The following is a 6,405-nucleotide window of genomic DNA, read 5'->3' on the forward strand; positions in this document are numbered from 1 at the left end:
TTAATTTCGTGTGGACGAAAATCTTACAGAGAGCAATTCGTCATGTATGATAATTTAATTTTGTCTGGACGAAAATCTTACAGAGAGCCAATCGTCCCGTACTTTTTTTAATTTTGCCCCGGACGAATAGGACTTAAAAAATTTTTCAAGCCAGTTCCTATTCGTTCCATGTGATCTTAATAGGAGATAACTGTCTGATCGTACCGTACAAACTGATATCATCCCGTACGATCAGTATAAATTTTATATGATCTCTTTATGTGTGTGTGTATGTTTTTATTCACTCAATTACAATCACTCCCTCTCAATTTAAATAATAATTTTAAGCTTAAAAAACTAAAAGTATTTCGTGCTGAATTTGATTTGAAGACTTCGTGTTTGAGAGCTTGTTTAACCTGAAATATTAGGACACACAAAAGTAAATACAAATCTTTCTAAAATTGTTAGGAGATAACTACACATTTGAAACAATAATATTTGTAATCTTCAAAACTATACAAGTTGCATAATTGTAAAACATGCAAATAGCAACTATCTTAACAGTCTTAACTCTATTAGAAGGGTATCTTAAGATCAAATCCTTGGGGTGACTTGTAGAGTATCTCCAATCTTTAGGTAAGGTCTGAGAAGGTCCAACCCTTTCCTCCAGATCTAAATTTTCTACTCCTTGGGTGACATCTCCTACTCCTTCTATGTTTTGGTGACTTACTTCCTTTTCCAAATTTTCTACTCCACTAGCAATCTCTCCAATATCATCATCATCCTCAACTCCATGCTTTTTAGGATCAGACTCATCAAATACTACATGGGTAGTCTCTTCCACCACTAAAGTTCTCTTGTTAAACACCCTAAAAGGCTTCCTAACACTAGAATATCCCAAGAATACTCCTTCATCAGATTTAGGATCAAATTTTTCCAAGAGAGACTTCCCATTGTTGTGAATGAAAACCTTACAACCAAAGACATGAAGGTGGGAAAGATTGGGTGTCCTACCCTTAAGGATCTCATAGGATATCTTTTCTAATTTGGCTCTAACGTTGACCCTATTCAACACATAGCAAGCTGTGTTAATCGCTTCAGCCCAAAAGTATTTTGGAAGTGAATACTCAACAAGCATGGCTCTAGCAGCTTTCACCAAGGTCCGGTTCTTCCTTCAGCTATACCGTTCTACTGAGGGGTCCTAGGAGCTGAGAAATTGTGGCTAATCCCCTTGTCCTCACAAAAATCTCTAAATCTTTCATTCTCAAACTCTCCCCCACGATCACTATGGATGGTCAAAATCTCACAACCTAGCTTTTTCTGAATCCAAGTAGAAAATGTTTTAAACTACTCAAAAGACACATTTTTATGAGTAATAAATCTAGTCCAAGTGAACCTTGAGTTGTCATCAACAATCACAAAACCATAGACTTTCCCTCCCAAGCTAGCAGTGCTAATAGTTTCCATGCGCAGTACTTCTAAAGGTCTAGAGGTGCTAATTTCCTTAGTGGGGTGAAAGGTGGAGTGGACTTGCTTTCCTAGTTGACAGGTATCACAAAGGTGATCTTTTGAAAACTTGAGTTTGGGGACACCTCTAACTGGGTCTTTCTAGGTCACTTTCCTAAGGGTTTTCAAACTTGCATGACATAGTCTACGGTGCCATAACCATGAATCATCAATCACTATTTTTAAGTAAAATGAAGCAGCACATTCAATGTTATTTAAATCAAGCATGTAGATACTGTTGATCCTTTTTCCTTGAAAAATAGTGTTGTTACTTAAACTTACAATGCATGAATTTGCAAAGAATTGTATGATGAAGCCTTTATCACAAAGTTGACTGATGCTGAGTAGGTTGTGCTTCAAATCGGTCAAACCTTGACCTACGTCCACTCCTTGGAGGCACCCTCCAAGAAATACACTAAAAGAAGTGTCTCTCCTTTAGCCCCCACAGCTAGGCGGAGAAGCCCTTATAAAATCACTTCCTCCTTCCCCGGTGCGGCGGAGTCACTGGGTCCTTTGACACCAAAAAAATCTTCTTCTTTGGTGAACTTCCCTCGAGACAAGCCTTGAATTTGACAGTATTAAGGTGCAATCCTGCCGGAGCAACTGTGTGGAATCCCCCTACAGACTCCCATGAGTCCCCCCTCACAGGATCTTCTCCCTCTCAGACTTCACCCGTTCCTCACTCCCTTTCAAGCTCTCTCTTCAAGTTTTCCCCTAAAGAATGAAGCTGTAATGGCTGCCAAAGATACTTTATAAAGTGCCTTGATATCTCTTAAATAGAAGGGTTCAAAATGAGCTCATTAGTGCAAGCTGTCAATATTATCATCCCGGACGATACTGATATCGTCCTGTACGATCAGTACAATTTAAGCCCAATCAGCCGGGATGATTTGAAACGATCATAGGAAATTTATTCATATCATCTAGGACGAAAATATATCATCCTGGATGATCAGTATAAATCATGGAATATCGTCCTGAACATCACCCTGAAAAATAACTATCCGATGTCCAATCGTCCAACATATCATCCCGGACAATTTTGCAATCATCCCGGACAATTTGATCGTGAAATCAAGTCATAATTGCTTTCAATAAATTCCAGAGAAATTTTAGAAAAATTGTCTTGTCTTATCCTGAATGATATTTTATAGTCCTGGATGATCCATCGGGAGGATGTCCAAAAATAAGTAATTCTTAAATAGATATGGCGGCAGATTCTTTCTGTTTTGAGCCTATCATCCTCGTCGATACCGAATCATCCAGGACGATGTGTTTTGCATAATAACGGCTGCTTTAATGAGGATGTTCTAATTAAGGTTTCTACTTTCGAACAGATCGTCCAGGTCAATATAATTATTATCCCGGATGATGTTACCAAAAACAGTAAACTCTATGGAACAGTCAGAAAATCTTCCAAGTTACAAAGCATCAGGAGCCACACCAAATAAAATAGACTCAAGAAAGGAAAAAAGTGTACAAACTGACTCAAACTTAGTCTACCCAATCTTGAGCTGATTCTAAATTACAGTCTGATCGTGTGGACCTGAAATGTTAGTAAAAAAGGCCGTCATAGAGAAATAAGAATGTTTGCTATCATCAAAATCATAAACCATAGATCCGCAACAAGTACTACTCTCTCCCATGCATGATTAACTGTGGAGTTTTGATGGGATTCGGTGCACTGGTGCTGGTATGGTCACACCCAAAGTGTTATGGTCTCCAATTATAGTTATACAGACATCGAGGGAGAGTTGATTTTTGTGCATCCTCATTCCGGTGACCATAGAGGATCAAAAATGTATTATTCATCGGTGCATGCCCAGCCGATGCGGTTCTGGCACATTGATGCTCACTCCATTTTCAAAAAAGCTTTCCAGAATGGGGTTATAATGCTGAAACGGACTCATGGGGGTAAAGTAGTTACTTTTCATATGCGGCCTCATTATGGGACCCGAAGGTCACCTTCATGGGTCCCATGATATGAATTTCTTCGCTAGGGTCACAGTGAGCGAACATAGCTAGTGGTTCGTAGATAGTGGCGAAGATCTTATGAAAAAAAAAAAAGAGAGATGGATGGTTATAAAAAAGGGTGCAACAAGATAACTTCCTAGGAGGTCACCCATCCCAGTACTACTCTTGCCCAAACATACTTAACTGCAAAGTTCTTATGGGATATAGTGCACTGGTACTGGTATGGTCTCCACCGTAGTTTTATGGTCATAAATTATAGTTATGCAGATGCCAGGGGAGAGGTGATTTTGGCGCATCCTCATTTTGATGGCCATAGGGGATCAAAAATACATTATTCATTGACCCATGGCTGGTCGATGTGCCTATGGCACATCAGCACTCACTCTGGCTCGAAAAAAGCATTCCGGAATGTGGTCATAATGCTAAAATAGACTCTTGGACAAAAAGTTATTATTTTTCCCATGCGGCCGCATCATGGGTCCCAACGGTCGCCTTTGCAGGTCCCATGATGCAAATTTCTTTGCTCGAGTCACCACGAGCCAACACTGCTAGTGGTTCATGGGCCGTCACGAAGAACTTATGAAAAAAAAGGGAGGGATGGTTATAAAAAATGGTGCAACACGAGGACTTCTCAGAAGGTCACCCATCCCAGTACTACTCTCGCTCAAGCATGCTTAACTGCGAAGTTCTGATGGGATCCAGTGCATTGGTGGTGGAATTGTCGCATCCATAGTCTTATGGTCTCAAATTATAGTTATGCGGGCACTTGGGGAGAGTTGATTTTGGCACATCTTCATTCCGGTGGAATGTAGGGGATCAAAAATGCATTATTTGTCGGCACATACCCGGCCGATGTGCGTCAAGCACATCAGCGCTCTCTCCGTCTCATGAAAAAACTTTCCAGAATGGGGTCATAATACTGAAACGAACTCCTGGATGGAAAGTTGTGGCTTTTCTAGTGCGGCCTCATCACGAACCCGAAGGTCACCTTTGGGGGTCCCACGATACGGATTTCTTCATTGGGGTAGCGGCGAGTTGACACTGCTAGTGGTTCGTGGGCTGTGGCAAAGAGCTTTTGAAAAAAAAGAGGGATGGTTGCTTTTCCGTTGTCTTATGGTCTCAAATTATAGTTATGCAGATGTCGGGGGAGAGGTGATTTTGGCACATCCTCATTCTGATGGCCATAGCGGATCGAAAATGCATTATTTGTCGACTTATGCCTAGCAAATGTTCCTCTGGGATATCGGCGCTCACTCCAGCTCAAGAAAAGCTTTCCGGAATCGGGTAATAATGCTTAAACGGACTTCTGTATGAAAAGTTGTTGCTTTCAGTGTGGCCGCATAGTGGGACCTGACGGTCGCCTTCACAGGTCCCTCGATGCAGATTTTTCACTCGGGACACCGCGAGCCAACAAATTTAGTGGTTCATGGGCCGTGGCGAAGAGCTTCCGAAACAAAATAGAGATGGATGGTTATAAAAAAGTTTGTGACATGAGGAATTCCCAAGAGGTCACCCATCCCAGTACTACTCTCGCTCAAGCATGCTTAACTGTGGAGTTTTGTTGGGATCCCATGCACTTGTGGTGGTATGGTCGCATCCGTAGTCTTATGGTCTCAAATTATAGTTATGTAGACACCCAGGGAGAGTTGATTTTGGCACATCCTCGTTCAATGGAATATAAGGGATTAAAAATGAATTATTCATCGGTTCATGCCCGATCCATGTGCACACTACAAGAAAATAGGTAATTAGCGACCAACAAAATTGGTCGCTAAAAATGTTAATTTGGACGCTAAAGCAAATAGCGACCAAAAATATATGGGTCGCTGATTTGTCGCAGTAGCCTCGTCGCTGAGCTTACATACCCAATTGCTAGCTGGTGACATTAAAAAGTAGTTCCTCATATGTTTCGAGCATAAGAGATAAATTGCATGGGATTGTAGCTTACCCCAATCACTTTAGTGCCACTAAAAGGAGGAGATGAACTTGCTCTTTGCATAACTCAATTGGTTTTTGAATCTTGCATCATGATGTCATAGCAGTATGCAATTCCTAATTTTCCTTGATTTTTTTCAAAATTATTGAAAATTATGTAATTTTGTTTATTAATTTTTTATGTAGTTGCTTGCTTGTACTCCAAGTTGAAGTTCGTGATCGAATGTTTATTGATGAGATGATTGAATGATGCCTCAACTTCAACCTAATACAAGATATTTGATGCCTTAGCATGATTATAGGATTGATGTTGTAATTTATTTTTGAATAATTTTATATGAGGGAAAAAATTAAAATTTTGTAATTTTTATTATTTAAATAAAAATTAAGTATAAATATTTTTAGTAATTAGATGTTACATTTATTATAAGACATATGATTTTATGATTAATGATGTTTGATATTATATTTTTGTATAATTGATTGATGTATGTAAAAGTATATGAATTAATGCAATTTTTATTTTCTTCCTAGCCAAATTCTTAACCAATGATACTCATGAACAAAATATAATTTTTTATTTAAGCTTTTTATTATTATTGGCCTTCAATGCTTAATAAAAATTTGTATTTTTTGTTCTATTTATGTAAGTATTTATTAATTCAATAAAAGGAGTGATGTATTGTCTAATTGTTATAGCCAATGCATAATAAAGGATAATAATTTTATTATTAAAATATTTAACAAATTATATCCAAATTATATGAAATTAATAGGCATTGTGATTTTTTTGATTGATTCATTTCGACCAACTTTTTATTTTGTCATATAGTGAAAATATATAAATAAAATTAACTATTAAAATTATTATAATTAGTTATCCAAATTAAAATATCACTAAAATTGAAAAAATTATGGTCGCCAATATGTCCAAATTTTAGCGTACCAAATTACTAATTAGTGTCGCTAATTTAAGCAACTAAAAAAAAATTTTTTGGTCGTCTAAAAGCC

The 6,405-nt window shown here is 38.2% G+C and overlaps 3 pseudogenes; all 3 read right to left on the minus strand.

Annotated features, from left to right (window-relative positions):
• Nucleotides 1–3,574: 3,574 nt before the first annotated feature.
• On the minus strand, nucleotides 3,575–3,693 carry LOC114581392 (annotated as a pseudogene).
• A 376-nt stretch (nucleotides 3,694–4,069) lies between these two features.
• LOC114581390 lies at nucleotides 4,070–4,188 on the minus strand (annotated as a pseudogene).
• Nucleotides 4,189–4,939: 751 nt separating this feature from the next.
• Nucleotides 4,940–5,058, minus strand: LOC114581395 (annotated as a pseudogene).
• Between the last annotated feature and the right edge of the window lie 1,347 nt (nucleotides 5,059–6,405).

Source organism: Dendrobium catenatum, unplaced genomic scaffold (assembly GCF_001605985.2).
Source record: "Dendrobium catenatum unplaced genomic scaffold, ASM160598v2 fragScaff_scaffold_1706, whole genome shotgun sequence".
NCBI lineage: Eukaryota > Viridiplantae > Streptophyta > Magnoliopsida > Asparagales > Orchidaceae > Dendrobium > Dendrobium catenatum.